The sequence below is a fragment of the Ammospiza caudacuta genome, chromosome 1 (genome assembly GCF_027887145.1).
Source record: "Ammospiza caudacuta isolate bAmmCau1 chromosome 1, bAmmCau1.pri, whole genome shotgun sequence".
Taxonomy (NCBI): Eukaryota; Metazoa; Chordata; class Aves; order Passeriformes; family Passerellidae; genus Ammospiza; species Ammospiza caudacuta.
In genome coordinates, this window is record NC_080593.1 from 122,555,346 (window position 1) to 122,574,002 (window position 18,657).

General features: G+C 40.1%; 1 protein-coding gene across 1 annotated transcript in view; it reads left to right on the forward strand.

Moving 5' to 3' along the window:
* KCNB2 (potassium voltage-gated channel subfamily B member 2) overlaps positions 1-18,657 on the forward strand; it is a 164,137-nt gene that overhangs the window by 23,582 nt on the left and 121,898 nt on the right. The gene's annotated exons all lie outside the window — the stretch shown is intronic.

The following is an 18,657-nucleotide window of genomic DNA, read 5'->3' on the forward strand; positions in this document are numbered from 1 at the left end:
ACTGCTCGCAAAATAGATTAAGAAAGTGTAAAACCTGTTCCTTTTTGAACATAGAAATGAAAAAGATGTTTTAAACAGATTGTGCAATTATCTTTCAAAAGAGATCCTTTCTTAGTCCAACTGAAGGATTATGATGTATTTTAGAGAGATTTTGGGGTACAGTGAATATCTGACAGATAAGGTGATTTCCTTGCTGTATTAAGCTGAGCAGAGTACTCAGAAGACATGAACACTGTAAGTGGCTGTAATCTGCTTTGATGGGTTTAGAAAGTCAACAGACAAAAATAATACAAGAGGTCATTAAACAGCAGTGTGCAAGGTTTGGTGTCATCAAGATGTCTGATGCCATGTGCTGGATGTCCTGAAGTATTCACTGAACCGAGGTCATGAAACACAAGGCAGGATATTGACAACAGAGTAAAGCTTGTAAGATCTATGTGGAGAGGCTTAGACACACTGTGAGATTATGTTTGTCGGCTGAAAGAGCAATGTCAAAGCCCACACAAGCATAACTGAACATTTTGAAGCACAGTAATAAATTGTCAGACTCTCAAAACATAAAACTGAATGCTGTGTTGGCTTCCTTATTCTACAGAACGTTTTTAAGACAGTTCTAGAATACCTTTAACCTCTGTACTTGAAACTGAGCTGGAAATTTTCTTGGAAAATAAAGTTTCTGCCAATTTTTGTCCAATCAGTACTTTCTAATAAGTGACATAAAACCCACAAGTAGAATAGTGCAAAGAATATCAGACTTTGGTGATTATTTTTAATTGAATGGTTATGCTTGCTCCTTTGGATACACATCTCAGGATAAGGGGAGGATGATTTGATTCTAAACTTGTCAGCTATGATCGCAGATTTCCAGGCTGATGTCTGTCGTGTACATTTTCACACAGGCTCTGTGTAGGACAGGCATAGCCTTCCCTTCTTCCCTTTTCAGTCACAGAACAAGCAGCAAGTACTGGAGAAGGGGTGTTCAGAAGATGACATCTCATGAACCAGCACCCAAGTACTGCATGGAGCAAATGAACATCCATTTGAGGGGCTTGGGGAAATTTCCTGCTCAACAGAAGTTTCACATTTATACTCGAGGGAGGTACATTTGACAAACAGGACATGTCAGTATCACAGGAAAGTGCAGTTCTCCGTGCAAAGCACACATTGCTTATTCTTGTATTGCAGAAGAGTATGTACAGGAAAAAGACAAAACAAAGTTGAAAAGTGAAGGTCCAGAACTAGAAACAGTTCTGCCAGAGTGCCTGGCCATCCATGTCAAGGCCAGATCCAAACAGATCATTACAGAATATCCTATTAACTTCACTATTTGTTTGTTTTTTTGTTTTTTTGTTTTTTTTTTTGCAGCCAATCTTCATGTAGAAACTAACACATTTTTCTATTTCTGTGGAAGTGTGGTTTCTGTACAGGTTACTCAGCAGCTCTCAGGAGCCAAGAGACTTGCGTGACAAAAGCCACGTGATGAGATAGTAAGGAGATAAATCACACCATGTTACAAGGAGCAGGAACAGGTGACTGAGTTTCTTTCTGTTCCTGTCATTTTGCCTGCTTGAGATAAGTCACAGATCGCATTTTGTCCAGTGTAGAGACTTTTCATAAGTTGCTTTTGTGTGTTTTGAAGACTTCCACATACAAGCAGGCTTAACAAGAAGAAAAGAATATGAAAAAAACAAAAGAAAACAAAACAAAAAACAAAAAACAAAACCTCAAAAAAAAAAACAAACAAAAAAACCCCAAAAAATAAAGCAAACATTTCTTCCTGACTTACCCAGAGCCACCTTGTGATGAATTTAGGATCTCTCTGTCTCTCTTGAATGTGCACATGTGGGGTACATTTTTATTGGACTGTGCAGGTATTGATTGCTCCTGAAAAATACCTGCCTGCATATTTCCATCTCTGAAAAATATACTGCAAATGAAAAATCACTCCTGTCTGAGACCCAAACTGTATGATCCAAATCCAGCACCAGGAAAGAAAGGTTTGAGTACCTAAAATTTGTTCTCGACATTCATATATTTTGGGTATAAATTGTGCCTGCCAAGATCCCTGTCTTCTCTGAATTAAGCAGTATTTCAGGCTTCTAGGGCACTGTCTCACAAGCACCACAGCTTTTATGCAGGTTAGTTTTTGTTTACCCACTGTAAATGACAGATTAGCATTTAAATGCCTTTGTCACAGTTATATCTGTTTTGGATGTCAAACCAAACAAGCCATTATGTCTCCCTCAAAATAACACACACTGTTGTTCAAAATGATTTCCTGCCATTTCCCAGCTCTACAGGAGTGGCTGAGCATGGAACATTTCACAGTACATATTGAATTCTAAAGTTCTTCTGAAATCTATCATTCATGGCACATTAAGTCTAGCGTGCACTGAGAAAGCAGTTGTATTCACTGAGGAGCCACAGAAGCATACTCTGAGTAGCAGGGATTTCTTTCCTAAAAGATATAGGTTTCCCTATTTTGCCTCTTTTTTTCTCTTTTCCTTTTTATCCTATCTCCTGATGCTTCATTTTTTCCTTCCTTTCTTCAGATTGTGTTGTCCTCCATTGGCCCAATTTCTTGTCTTTGCTCCAGTGCAAGTCATCCTCTCTTTGTCTTTTTCCAAGAGTTTTGGTTTTTCCTCCCAAACGTGTGCTGAATTTATTCTTTACATAACTTGTCATTTATATCTTGTACCCTGTCTCTTGTCTAATTAATTTTCTTCCTGTCTCTACATCGTGTCTATCAGATCAGTAGATAGTCAGAGTTTATCCAGTCTTTCTAGATTTTCAGTCTATCCAGTCTCTTCTAGACTTTCCCCTGTAGTGTAGAGGAAGGATTGGGTTGAATGTTTGAGGGTGACAGGAGTCCTCAGAGGGATCTTTATGTGGTCTGTCCCCATCATGGAAGTACATGAAGAGTCTGACCATGCTGGCTATCTTTATATGCAGGAGATAATCTCAAAAATTTCTCTGTCTTGTATTCAGAACAAGTAATTCTTGATAATTTTTACTTTTGCATGAAGGAAGTTGCTGTCTCATCATGCAGCAATTTCTCTGGCAACATCATACAATTTTAAAGCAACTACATGACATTTTTAATTAGTTCAAAGTACTTTACAGCAAACCTCCAGTAGGAATTTGAGAAATTCTTGCTTTAAAAGAGCGTGTACTGGAGATGTGCATCTAAAATTGGGAACAGCAGCACTGTGAGAAAGCCTGCAGCACCTCCTCACAAGATCCTATGTAAGATTTGCATGCGGTTCTGGTTCCTGTGAGTGTGTTGACCCTCTGACATTTTGTGAGTTTGAAGGAATTGTATAAATATCTAAGTGACATCAAAGTAGAAACTCCCCTAACTGTGTTCAAGGCCAGGTTGGATGAGGCTTTGAGCAACCTGGTTTAGTGGAAGGAGTTCCTCCCCGTGGCATGGAGGTTGGAATTAGATGGTCTCTGAAGTCTCTTCCACCCCATACCATTCTATGATTCTATAATTGATTTGACACCAAGGAAGGTAGTACTGTGCATTTTTCATGATGTTAAATTATCTTCAGAAAGAACTTTCAGAGTCAGACTGTCTCAGGAAAAGACTTTATAAATGTACAGTATTAGATTTTATTTGATACAAATACCAGGTATTATTAGGTAGATTAGAGATTCAGATTCCATCCTAAACCCATTTTTAGATGCAGTTACCTTCATTCATTGGTACCTGCTATCCACACCAAGCCCTGGTCTCTCAGGTACGGGTTTGCTGAGCTGTTTCAGGCCTTTGCCAGTCTCGCCCAAGTTTGCTTTTCCAAACAGGCTGCTGTAGCTGGGAGCACATGGTGGATGATGTCCCTGCATGGTGTCTCATTGCTGCATCCCGCAGATGGAGGCTGTGCCCTGTGCAGTGGGTTCAGCATCACCACTGGCCACCCCTGCCCTGAGCAGAGTGCCTGGCAGTGCCCTCTGAGCAAGGGGCTGCTGCAGCACAGCCACACAAGCAGTGCCAGTGGGTGATCCAGAGAGGATGCCACCCATAAAAGAGTAATGATAATAACAACCCAGTTGTGGCAGAGCACATCAGGCTCTGTGCCTTGACAGCCTGGAAGTGTTTCTGGTGGCTGTGGCTTCCCTCGGAGGGGTGGCGGGCACACACGGGCTTCCCCCACTCCTCTCCATCCCTTCTCCAGCGAGGACAAGTGTACTCTCACTGAAATCTGTCATCCTTTTTGGAGAGAGACGTTTTAAATCCCACTGGTGATACGGAGAGTGAGCAGATCCAGCTGATGCCACTCTGCCAGCTAGTAACAGCCCACCCAGCAGCTGTGAATGCACAACAGTCCCGAAAACAAGCCCAGAAAAGAGCTCTGCCTTGCAAAAGTGTAGCAATGAGATGATAGGCTTGCAAAATGCTGGCCTTTTGCCCTGTTTTAAAATATTTTAATCTGCCTAAGTACTATATAATAATAAAATATATGTAAAAACATGCTCTGAGCCTGACAGCCTTTGAGCTGTAACCTATGTGTACATCTTGAGCAAGAAATTTATATTGCCTTCTGGCTTTGAAGAAGCAGTGATAGGTTATTCCTCTTAAGCAGATGTATTACTGTCTCCTTCGTATGTAAATAAATTCTTGATATGACAGGTCACAATCTGAAGTAATTATATTTGAAAATATTTTACATTAGAAGCTTTGGGGATAAAAAAACCCTCAATCAGCTGAGAAGAAATCTTAGCTGAAGTAAGAGAAAAATAACATCATTGCTTGCATGTTGCCAGCTCTTGCCCAAGTTCACAGTCCTCATATTTGTGTGATGCCTAAAGCCTTGCAGAGTCTTCAAAGGCTGTAATGCAGTGAGACATGCAGCCTGTCAGGTGTACATACTTTATCAGAGATTAGAAAAATCCTGGCAAAATAGTCAATACCTTTTTTCTTGTCAGGGAGGCAGTATGAAAATGATATACATCCATATCAATATCTATATATAGACATATGGATTTAATGTATAAATCCATATATAATATTTTAAAATACTTATAAATTTAGAATGTATGAATATTTAATCTAGAAATAAATTTATGTTTGTATTGGGTAAACAACATATTCATAACAAACACAGGTAGAAATACTCATTTTGGCTTTGGGATCGATGTAGCAAACCAAGAACATTTATTTTAGGGGTAAAAAAGGGAAGTTTCCTGCCTAGGATGCCTAGAACATGGACACTTAAGCAAATATCTGGCCCTGGGAGTCTTTAAACTTACAGCAGCTCTCCAGTTTGCTCTGGGGAGCCTTTGGGTGCCTTCCTGGGGTACTCAGTGTGGGCAGAGATGCTGCACCAATATTGGCCCCTGGGAGTTTTGCTTAGTTATTTCCTTGATGACATAATTTACATTATGTTATAACCCCAGTGATTAAATTCAATGCCCACTGTTTGCAGCACCCCAGCACAGAGAAGCCTGGATGCTGCCATCCAGCTGTGTGTGCCTTCTCCTCTGCCTGCCATTCGGGCAGTGCCCAGCTCCCCATGGCAGCAGGGTGGCCTGGACCCTGAGTCCAGCACTGGTGCTAACCCTGTTGGAGCAAGAAGCACATGTTTCAGGCATTGCAATACCTAGTTGAAGGCATCTCATTGCCATCCAGCTTCTTTCTGTGTGGATTTTCTTTACAGTGGACTTCAGAGACCTTCTAGATGGGGTAAAGTTCCCTCTTCGCCACTAGCAAACTGTGATGTTACAGCAAAGTTTGCAAGTTTTAAATATAATACACACAAAAAGAGATTTCAGAGTTTACAACTGCTTAGTAAATAATGCAGTAAAAGCGAAAGATATTTTTTCAGACAGTAATTGCATAATGCCCGTAAAACAAATGCAATTTTCAGTATTTCTAAGTGCCATGTACTCCTTTAGTCATAACTGAAGGATCTCTTCAGTGAATATCAACTCAGTTCTCTTGCTAAACTAGAGCTCTGTCAAGTCTTTTCTGTCTCCCTCAGCCACCTTCCAGCCTGCTTTGCAAATGTGTTCATTACTCTCTTTATGTGCCACTGATGACTGCAATCCAACTTGGAAGAATATTTTGTATTAGGAAAATAGTAGTTCAATACATGTTTATAAAAGGTCTACAACCCAAGTATATCTTTTAAGTCTAATCAAACAAAATACATACATGTGCTTAGAAATTTCTCAATTTCTGCTCACAGTATATGTGACTCTTTTAAGACACCTGTATAAATGATCTTTTGCAGATTTATGAGAACCATTTAAAAGCAGAGTTAAAACAGGCAATATAAAAATAATGGACTGTACTAGAGTATTATTGTGAAATTTATTTGTAATAAAAGTTTGAATTGCAACATGCAGCTATTCAGCATTTTGTCTTTGTTTGAGGTTCATGATAACAAGGACATTAAGTAATTAGATTTATTTGAGCTTCATTTAGATGTATTTTGAGGCATGCATGGAAACAATTAGAGTTGCAAAATAAGTGGGGCCATCACTGGCCAGTATTTTACCCAGCTGCAGAGCAGGCAGCCCCATGGTGGTGATTCCAGCCAGCCAAGGTCAGGGGAGTGAAGGACATTCCCTCCCCACCTGCAGCAAGTGGGAGGCCACAGCAGCAAGGCCCAAAGGGCTGACAGCTTTGCCTGCATGTCAGGAGCTGGACTAATGCTAAAGTGGGAGTTTTCCCCCATTTTTTCACTCCAAAGGATTCTAAAGGCCCAAAAGACCTTTGTGGGATCACCTCCCAGCCACAGTGTCTTTGGACATGTCCTGGAGGCTGAATATTTTGGCCTTCCTCCATCCATCTCTAAGCATTGGTATTTAAAAGGTTGAAAGTCCCTTTCTTGCAGGCTTGTACAGATAGAGCTAGAAAATACGGGCCTGACTCAGTCTGTGTGGAAAGCATTTAATGAAGTGTAGCATCTTCTGATGCCACCTCACCAGATATTTGACCAAATGGAGATTGGTATTTTTTGACCAATCTCCTTCCTACCATGAGAGATATATGCAACATATGCAACAGGAGAGTTTCAGAGGGCCACAAGATTTAAATACTAGAGGGGAAAAAGCATAGGGCAAAGAAATTAATTAATGAATTTTCTATGTTAGAGTTTGTATTCACCTGAATTCTTTACAGCTAGCCATATTAAAACATTCATTAATGAAACTCTACAGTGACTTAAGTGCTGTAGTAATATCAGAATTAGCTAAAGCATTTGAAAGGAAAAATGGGAAAGGTCAGAGCTCTTTTGGATGTTGTTTTTAATAGTATTAAACAGTGTTTCAGTAGAAATGTATTAGAAATGGTCACTCATCTTTTAAACACATCTTTCAGATTCAGTGAAAATGAGAAATTCTGTAAATTCTTTAAAAAGTAAAAATTACCGAAATGTGAAGAAATTCTGCAAAAACTGACAAAAAGTTTGAAAATTGCATAGCATCGCAGAAGATTGCGAAAATAGAAAAAATAGATTAACCTTCTTCCTCTAGTTTTAAGTAACATCAGTCTCTAAATTTCCTTAATAGTCTAGAGAAGTTAACAAAATCCTTTCAGTATCACATTTATGTGATAGATCCTATTTATGTTTTAGATCCCACCTGCTATCTGAAAATTAATGGCTGCTTTTGGACGACCCTTGAATGTTAAGTTGAACACTTCAGTATTTTTAACTGGAAAGACAACTCAGTATTTATGACCTTTTAAATTTTGGTTTTTTAAGATAAACTCTTCCTAGGGTCCCAGAAGATGACAGCCACCAGAGAAGAAAATTCAACGGGTACAGAAGTATGTAAATGGTAAAGGAAACAAAAAGGCAGTGTCCTTCCCACTTTCATCTCATGCTCTTCTTTTAAAAAGGCAGGATCCTATCCTTTTCCAAAATTTGAAGGAGATGTACTCCCTTCAAGCTTGCCCAGCAAGGCAGATTATGCATCAGATTCATAATGCACATTGGCATAGGCTTGAATCTTCATTTGCTACCAGGTTTGTCAGAAGCTCTTCTCTCTGAAGGCAAGCTCAGTCCTGCAGGAATTGTGGGGTTTACTGGAACCACATATGGGAGGTGAGACATGAGTCCATCCTTTTGGTTACCCCAACACGTGGCACACATGGGCCGTGTACACCCCATATGGGCCGTGTACACCCCATATGGCTCCAGATAGTGCAGAATACCTGACCCTGGATTCTTCCCAGACAGCTCCAATGCCATGAGTTTCCCAGCATGAGGGAAACAGGACTGCTGCATGTGTTCCTGCAGCCACACACTGAGCTTGGTGCAATGCTGAAGCAGAGGCTTGTGTTGGTGAGCACCATTCCCCATCTCCCACTCAGACCCTCACGTTGGGAAACTCTGCAAGCATGCCACAAAATCTGACCCAAACCTTCCTCAAGTCCTAGGAAAACATTCCTCTTGACTCTGGTGGAATTTGAATCAAACCTGTGATCTCCAATAAGCTTTTGTTGACATTATATTTTATTTTCTCTAATCACCAAGAAGTAATATGACTGAATCTGCAGTGAAGCTTTACTCTTGGTGACTATTGTGTTTCTCCAAATATATATGATTGATGGTTTTTAAGTGCACATAGAGAACTTAATTTTCTTTCTAAAAACTTTCCAGCCTATTCTTGCAATACATCATGAGGGGCCGGAATATTTCAGGTCAGTCATTTTGCTTTGCCTTTGTGTAAACAGTAGTATCAAATGCTCTGAAAGAATGACACGGTTGGTTGTGATAGATGGATAAATAAAGTCCTGATTTCCATGTAGGTAGCTTAAAAAATAAGAGCTGTCGACCTAGCTTTCCATCTAGATAGGGGACAATAGCCAGGCTAATTACTATGATTAGGTTGTTAGAATAATTGCTGCAAATACAAATGACCACTGAGATGTATAATTGGCTTCTCGATACTTCAGCTATTATTACTGTATATGAAATTGCATCCATTACATAAAATTACACATAAGTTTTGAGCTTTTAATCCTGAACATGCTCTCAGATAATATTTCATAGAATCACAGAATCATAAAATGGTAGAATCACAGAATGGTTTGGGTTGGAAGGGACCTTAAAGATCATCTAGTTCTACTACCCCATGCCATCAGCAGTAATACCTTTCACTAGACCATGTTGCTCAAAGTTCCATTGAACCTGACCCTGAACAATTGCTCTATGTGAAGTGTCCAGGCTTTTTATTTAAATCCTTTAACTTTACCTTTAAATAATTGGCACTGTTTGCTGAGGTGATGCTTTTGAAACAGGTGAATTGTATTGTGTAGTGCCAGGCTGGAGTGGCAGACTGTACTCGCCTGCCTACTTTGCAGTTATGGAAGCACTGAACTGCTTCTCACAACAAAACCACTTTTCGGAGTACATCTGTAATCCACACACATATCCAGGGAGCTCCTTCGTACTGCACTTTCAAGGAATGAACCAAAGAATCTGGGGACTCATAAGGTGTGCTCCATACAAAGGTGCCACATCTTCCCAGTTGTTTGAACCTTATGATATTCAATGTGAAAAAAAATGCTCAGAAACAAGAAATACAAAGTTGATTCCAAGTTAGAACCTCTGCTGTGATTTTAAGTGATATTCTAGCTGTCATTTTTGAGGGAAGAAACTTAAATGCATGGCCCAAATGCACAAAGTCAGAAGGCTAATCCATTTTCTTTAAACCATGTAATTGTTTTCTTTTTAAATCTATTTTGTGTTTTCTGGAAGGGCTTACAATTGACTTGCAAGTTAATGCAATGAGCTGGAAAAAAAAAAAGTCTTGTTCTATACCCAGATATGGGCAGAAAATATTATACTGGTGATACTAGATGTGTTTAAGTTCTGGTATGTGTCTTGCATCCCATATTCTGAGTGAGACCTGTCTGCTCCTTTAGATAGGCATCATTTGCTACTGAAATAGGCTTGACCATGGAATTAGAACCATTAACTTCTGGACAGTTCTTACCCCAGTGGGTTCCAGGCTTTTTCTGAGTAACCCTGAGCAAAGGAAAAGTCTTTGGGGAGAAGAAGTGGAACACTGTATAGCTTCTGAGACAGGATCTGAGGGACATCATTTCAGGTTTCACGTGAGAATAATGAGAAGTTTACACAGAAAGAACTGAAACAAATATTATCTTGTGGATATTCTCAGTTCAGTCGAAGAAAGAACAGGGACAATTTCTCCCAGGCTGAGCCTGGGAATCTGAGAGGAGAAGAATTAAAACAATTATTATCTCTCTTTCTTTAACCATTGTTTATAATTATGGTTCTCTAGAGTGTGCTGTTCATAGTCACCAATAATGTGAGATATTTCTACTTTGAGACCAATCAAGAATCACCTTAGAGAGTCACATTATAAAAACACCCGCTACTTTCATTAAATGCTTTTGCCTTCTGAGCCACCTGAAGACTGGAGTCTTCTTTCTGTCCCTGACTCGACAGTGTCATTATCTGATATCCACTGAGTTTTCTTTGAGTAATTTTTCTCTGGATCATCATTTTAGAAGAATTTTGAGAGGTTTGGAAACTTGATTTTCTTTCCCGTGTTAACTGCACATTTCCTTGTCTCCTGGAGGAGACTGAAGCAACCTTTGGTGAGCTGAGATAATTGCTCGCTTCCTTGTTTGCCATGTTGATGCAATGATAGTACAGGACTAACACAGCCTAAATGTCCTGATCTTGCTTGTTTATTGTAAACCTTACAGCTCAGGTTCCAGTGTCTGCATGGTGGCTCATGTTTCACAGTGCACAAGACTGACACAAACCTGAGAAACTTGGTTCTTGGAGAAAGGCAAGTCTCCTTGCTCTTGCTCCTGCTGACCTAACAGCTCCTTTAGACTGAGAAGTTACACTCTCTTAGACCTGTGGGGCCATGGAGGGACCCCATAGCCATTCCAGAAGTCATCACTTCTCATCTTTTTTGAGAAGTGATTCCCTCCTCCTGTCATTCAACCTGACATATCCTACTTCTACCAATTTTGTGTCTATTTTCTTCTTTGGAACAGAAGTGTTCGGAAGTGCTACACTGGGATATCCATTTTCTTCTTTCCATTTCACTAAATACATCTTACTAGGAATTTACAAACATGGAGAAAGAGATTTGCATTTACATCCAGATAGTTTTACCTGACATCCCTCTGGCAAGGCAGCTCCACGGGGCCTGGGAACAGATAGACAGAAATCCTTAATGCTGCCGTGGTGGCAGAAAGTGATGAGAATTAGACCTGTTTTGTTCACTTTGTGATCTTGTTGAACTGAACTTTTTCTATCTATTTTTTCTCCTTTCAGGTATTTCTAAGCTTGGAAAAACCATTTCCGATACAAAGCACTTAAAGCTTATTATTGTTCTGGAAAGCAATTGAAGTCTTTCAAGAATAAATTTGTATAATATTAGCTCAGAATGATTTGCATGACAAAAAAATACTTTTACACACTAAAGATGTTTGTAGAAAGCCCACAGTAAAAAAAAACCTGATTAGTGCCATTGAATTAAATAGTAGTAACCTGCTTTTCCTTCCCCCCATTTTTTTCCAATTGTAAGCTTCAATTTATTGCTATATTTTTTAATTAAAATGTAAATATTCTCTGCCTGATCCTATTTAGAATATTAGAATAACAAGATGCAGCAAGCCTAAAACTGCTAACATAATGGAAAACAAATTAATGAATTAAGTATAAATGCAAAAATTTTTGCTTCTAAAGGTTATTGTCATGGTCAAAGAAGTAGTTGGAGAAGCCATTGCCTCAGAGATATGCTATATGAAAGTATTAGGAGTCTTCTTATTGATAATGTTACTGCATCATATTTTTTGGCTATGCCTGTCTGACTGCCAAACAACTGCAGCTGAAACAGAATTTCGGAGGGCACCTACCTGAAATACTGCATTGAAGTAAAATAATGACCAGAAAGTATATTTTGAACCTAATTTACTGCTTAAGGGAACCAAAAAAAGCATAGATTACCTTTTGGACCTTAGATTTTTGTAGGACTAAAATGGGTTGAGTGCAAACTCAGGGTACCTTTAAATTAACCAGATTAAGAACAAGCGTGTTAGTGCTCAAATTTCAGTACTCAAGATTCTTCAAGGTTCTTGAATGGATTTTGTGCACAGTTTTAGGACCAGAGGTAATGGGCACACACTGAAATGCAGGAAACAGTTTTTCAGTGGGCAGGTGATTGAGAGCTGGCACAGTTTGCCCAGGGAGTTTGTGGAGTCTCCATCCTTGGAGGTACTCAAAATCCATCAGGACATGCTCCTGGACAACTGGCCCTGCTTGAGCAGGTGGGTTGCACCAGATAATCCCCAGAGGTTCCTTCCCACCTCAACCATTCTGTGTATTTCTCTGCTTTGCACCCTGGGACAATTTTTGTGCCATTTTGTAAAAGCCATTTTGGGTTTGTCCCCACAGATCTTGGTCTCTGCAGTCAGGACTGAAGGGACCTCTTGTTTTTTGACTCTGTCAGAGGGCAGGAAGAAAGGATAGTGAGCTCTTAGGCTTCTTTCTTCTTTCTTTTCTGATAGGTCATGAGGCTGGAAAGGATTTTCCCATGAAACAAAGCCATCCAGACCCCACTGAGCCTAGTGAAGCCCTTTGAAATCACTGGCTTCAGGAGGCTTCAGATCCAGCTCACAGGAGAGGCAAATGTATCTGTGGGATTAAGACATCATTTGCAACATTGAGGGTAGAGAAGAAGGAAGAGGGAGAGAAGGGATGGAATTACCATCTCTGTTGATGGTTAGTTTTCTCTTTTGATGAAAGGTTTCTCTGGTTTGCATATTCCTGTATTTGTCTTGGAGGTATCCTCTTGCACCACCCTACTTTCTGGCCAGCCAGGTCGGCTCCCAGGGAGGAGACTTTCCCACACACAGCCCACATCTCAAATCATTCTTTCTTTTCCCATTCTCAGTGTAGGCTTCTTCCAGTTATCATCATTTGCTTCTGCTGAGTGGGTTTTTATTATATTTTTCTCCCTCCTTGATGCTGTGAGTAGTCTCACAGTCAGGGACAAGCTGCCAATAGAAACTCCTCCAGAGATAATGAGACACCAGAAGTATGAAAGGCCGGTAATGAAACTTCCAAAACACCAGCCAGATGGGAATTTTGAATTATCTGACCTAGGAGAGAGTGGGAGATCATGATTAATAGTACCTCTCTTCATTGAAAGGGATATACATGTGCTCTGAGGTGAAAGAAGACACTTCAACCAATCTTCCCTACTTTGATCCCCGTGTAGGAAGGAGAATTTATGTGCCAGTTGGGTTTGGCTCTGCACTCTTGCAATACTCCAGTGATTTTTATTCCCCTGTTTTTTCATTCAAATGGGCTGCTGTTCAGGACATGGAGGTTGTTCATGACAGAAGGAGAGCTGCAGATGGGAACCTGTTGCTGTCCAGACTCTGCTGGTACTGCTTTTGTTGCTCTAGCCAGCTGTGTTGCTGAGAGTCCCTTTGCATGAAAGCATGCTGTGTTCAAAGCTGAGAGGAGCTCGCCTGTGGCCTTTCCCTGCACAGAGACCAGCTACAGTTAGGGATGAACTACTTCACATTTTCAATGAGTGACTCTGTGCTTGAATATACAGACAGTTTAAAATAAGTAACAGATCCAGCAACTCAGGGAGATACATGAATTACATGAGGTTATTTCAGGAGTTTGCACTTAAAACTATTCCTTTCACTGTAAAATATATTAACTTTTCAGCTAACTTTGTCATATTTCAAGCACTGTACGTCATTGTCAGAGAGCACTTCTAAGGATCAGCCTCCCTTTCATGATGTTTTAAAATGTGTAGGAATCAATACCTGGAGCTTGGGAATAGCAAGCTCGGTTTCTGGAGTAAAATTACAATAAAATCTTGGAATCATTTGTCATTTTTCTTTCAGACATGTGTTGTATAATCTCTCTTTCTTGTTGGTTCTCCAAGGGTAGGTTTTGTTTTGCCTAACATTCTCTCAATGCAAACTGGCAGAATGTATGTGGTATCCCTTTCTGTCAGTGTTTGAGCTAGTGCTCACTATGTAAAAAACTTCCCTTTAAAGTCAATGGTATTGTTCAAGCATGATAAGGTCTTTATTTCCATTTTCAGTCCAGCTACTTAAACTGCTTTTTGTCTGACTGGAGATAAATATGTCTGGGTGGATTCTGTAGAAAAGCAGAGGTGTTCTGGAATGGTGCTGTTTGGGAAGCATGGAAGTCAGCCACACTGCACAGGAACCTCAGTGTAAACCATTTTAACATCCCACCCTTTCAGTTTTTTTTCTGCAACCCTCACTAATTTTGCACAGATGGAGAGGTATGACAGATCATGGAATTAAGAAACCAAAAGCTTTTTTGTTAAATTTTTAATCCACTCCTCCCACACATTCATAGTTCCTTGATTTACAGTTTAATTCAAAATGGATGAACTGCCAGTCTTTACTAGCAAGCGTCTGTTCATAGCATGTGCTAGCTACTAGCCACATGTCTGACCCTCTAATATTTATTTTATTATTCCCTAAACAGACAGGCTCACAGCAAACAGTGATCTGTGATCACCAGACCACCATGGCTTTTGGGCATTACTCTAAGGGCAGGCTTTGGGCAGCAATAGTCACTTTTCTTTAAATCACTGATAGCATCATCTTTACTTGAGATAATCACTCTTTCCTAATAAACAAGAAGAAATGCTTTCTAAGATAATATCTTTGCTCATTTTCTGAAATGCTGAATAAATTGGATGAAACAGACTAAAATAGAATTAAAAGACAATATGGACAGCTGTTTATAAGTGATAGATAATTATACCTCGCATCTTTTTCCCTATATCTGCCTTGCCCTACATGGAAAAGGGACTTAGAAGCATCTCTAACTACTTCTCATTAATTAAGTTAATGTCAATAATTTCTTGCAAAAAGTAACATACAGACTAAACAGAACCTTCTCATCATAGATGAAGTAGGGGAGCAAGGAGTATTCAGAGGAAATACAAGTAAAAATATTCATGCTTTCAACAAAAAGAAACTCAAGCAAAAATCAAACAAAAAAGTATAATTTCCTGTCACCTCATTTAAGTCCTTTAGTGACTTACATAAGAGATGCTCCTGGGCTTTTAGTGCTACCTCCTGTTTCTCTCCTCTGCACCAGCTATGGAGGTTTCCACCAGCAAGATCTGGGGCAGGAAGGGTTTGGCCAAGTGTTCCAGTGGTCTCTCAGCCTCCTTTAAGCACTTTGGATGCATCCATTCTGCAGAGCAAAGCGGAAGTGTCTGACTGTTTGGGTTTTCTTATGTTTATATTTTTCAATGGCAGGGACATGAAAAACATATATTTGAGATATTGAGATATGTACTCTTCTCTTGGGGATGCTCCTTATTTCTCATGTACAAAATAACATAGAAACTCTCACATACATTTGATTTCTGGAATTATTTGCAACTTTTTTTCTGAACCCAGTTGCAATTGAGTAAGTTCACAGTAAGGGCTTTGAAGTAGAACTATTTCTACTTCTTATTTATACAGATACACCTATTATAAAAAAAACTAGTCAAGACCTTTTATTTTAATTTTGCAATTTTTAAACATAAAGGCAAGATCATTCTACTTGTAGAAATCCTTGTAAGAAAATCCTGGGAGAATTTCAAAGCACATGCTGTTCTCATCTGTGATCCTGAAGGGTTCACTGCTGCCCAGAGAGTAAGAACTTCAGTCATACAAGATCATGGATCGGTTGAATATGTCATGCAAGTCATTATTTCTCTGGGTTTTTTCTGCTGGAAATGTTCCTGGTGTTCCCGGCTGCTGAACTTAAGGTGACACTTCAGCTAGCTCCTTGAAAAGGCTTGTCCAGACTTTCATTCCATCACAGTGACATGAACCCTGATCCTTTACAACGTATCTCAGCCCTTTTTCCTTAGGTTGGCTTAGCTAAGATAGTATGTGGCACAGGAATTTAGCAAGCGTGAGATGGATGCTGACAGGCAGGGCAGGATGTAGCAGTGACATCAGGAGAATGAGGATTTAGAGGTGCCAGCCTGAAAGTACAGTACTAATGTATGTTTAATCCAAGCAGGCTGCTCTTTTATTAGTAATTCTCTGAATTTCCACAGGACACCTGATATCTCCTTGTCTAACTCATTGTGGTGAATGTGACTGCACAGCTAAGAGGTATTAGATAAATTATCAGCAAGTAAAGTAGCTTGGTTGCATTTAATCTGTACAGAAATTAGAAACCTATTTAGAGAACAGTTTCCATGCTGCAGCATGGAATATTAGCATGACAAATTGAGCGAAGTGCCACTTTATCATCCAGGTAGGTGTAATCCCCTAGTTTTGCATCTACCCTAGCAGAGGGCTACCCCACCTTGTGTGTCTGCCCCCTGTAAGGCCAAGGAGTGGCAGAAGGATTTTGTGCTCCTGGTTTATCTCCCGACAGCAGAAACAGTCACAAGTGTCAGTCAGGCCTTTCAATTAAGAAATAACAGCAAGTGTCTGAATTTTATCCTTTTCAATTTGTTTGAGCATTGTAGAACTGTCTCCACACTAGGAATTCATCATTAGATAGAGCAAGGCAGAGGAATGATGCTCCCCTGTGTATGACTTGGCTGCAGGACTGTCCTCAGGGCTCCCTGTGCTGCAGGAGAGGTCCAGGTCCAGTGTGGCCCTTCTGGAAAAGGGAATCGTCAAACTCTGTGTCTGCACAGCCCCACAAGACTGAAGACTGTCACTGTAGCTTTGACCTCTTCGGGATAAGAGTCAAATATTAAGCATTTCTGCTTTCTACTAGGTGTGGTTCCTGTTGGGAATTCACCTTTCCCTCAAGCCCAGAAAATCAGATTACACAATCTCCCATATATTGGCTGAGTTTTCAAATCTTCATCTTCCCTTTGGGTCTGCCAAGGCTAATGTTGTTCCTTGTCAGGAAGTTTTATCTGGCTCCTACTCTAAATTACCTTTCTTAGCTGCATGCCATGATTTCTAGTGTCACTCTGAGGAAATTCATCTCCAGAGTCATATATTTATAAAGCACTACAGAGTTCCCCACTCAGCCTGCTTTTAGCCAGCTACATGTTTAACTCCTCTGGTCCTTGCTTATGAGTCAGCGCTTTCCACCCTTCTCTTCCAGGGCCCCTCTGCTGCACTGAGTGTTTCTGACAGCGAGCAAAGCTCAGTGCCACCTTGCTGGGACAGCCATGCGAAGCACTTACATAAGGGAACACCACAGGGAGCACCAGGCCACCTCCCTTTCCCCTGCTGTGAATGCTGAGTGCCCTTAAGCACAGTGTTGCTGAAATTTTGCATTGTGAAATCACGTCTGAGCCGCCACCTATGGCACCTGTTCCTGAACGGCTCTGCATTTTCCCTGAGCAAGTCATAATTCACCACCAGTCTGTTCATATTCCTAATTGTTATAGACCCCTTTGTGTTACTTTATTATCAACACTTGGCTACTCAACTCATCTCTGTTTTGCCTTATGTGGAGATTTCATTACTAAAAGTATTTCCTTCCCCTAATGGAGGTACTTTGCAATCACCATGCCTTGCTCTGATACCTGTGATCCTCAGTAGACACATTCTCACTACTACATTGTCATTCATCATCACCTCTTGTTTCAGCCAGTTTTCAATCCTCATAATATTGTTTATATCCATGGTAATTTGTATTAACTAGAAAATTGGGATTTGTTTTGAAAGACTCCAAAATGCCTCACTAAAATTCAAATAGCACATGCCATGCTCCCTTCATTCCTTTTATTAATCTACCTGATAAAATAATAAAGCCTGCACAAGACTTTCTTTTCATTATAGCATACCACATCCTTTTAAAGGCTGCTTCATCCCCAAAATACAGACTTATTTTTCCTTGTAAAATTACTTCTATTACTGTACAGTCAGTTGGTCTAATCTTAAATAGCATAAGGAGTCATTTCTCAGGTAACGCTTGCTTCAACCAGTGTAATCCAGTTTAATCCCAGCTGACAGGCTCTGTGCCTTAAAGGAGGCTGCTGCAGTGCTCAGCCTCAGATGCAGGTGCTCTCCATGTGTAAGATGGGAGGGCCTGTCTAAAACTGGCACTCCTGACAAACCAGACTGCCCTTACCATTGCATGTTTTAAGGACTCTCAATTTCTTGTTGCCATTAGGGCACATGAAATGCTGAGAGAATGTATGTGATCTTCTCTCAGAGACAGCCCTCTGTTCAAACATCCACTGATCCCTGATCTGTAAGGGAATCTGCAATGCTTTTTTTACATTAGAGAGCACTGAAAATATGGTAAAAGTGGGGTTTAATTGCCTTTTCCTGTAGAAAATGGTTTTCTTCATGCACAACACTGATACTGACTTGTTCGTGCTTCTTAACTGTCCTGGGAATGGAAGTTATTTTCAAAAAAAATCAAGGCAGAATGAAGCAGAAGTCTTGAAACTCTGCTATCTGTCTCCTTCTATGTGCAGCACTTTGTAAAAGAATTTGTTGCCTCATAATTAGAGGACATTATTTTCAAAAATAGGGAGGAAATGCCCTTTGGAAGTATCATCTCTATCTATGGAGAAGCCTAGGCAGTTAGGTGCTTGCTCCTCAGAAGGCTAATATTATATGAAATCAATTAACATAATTTTGCCCAGCTCTGGCTCCCTCAGCTGCTTGTGGTCTCATAGACCTGGAACCCATTTACAAGGAAAAATATAGGCACACTCAAG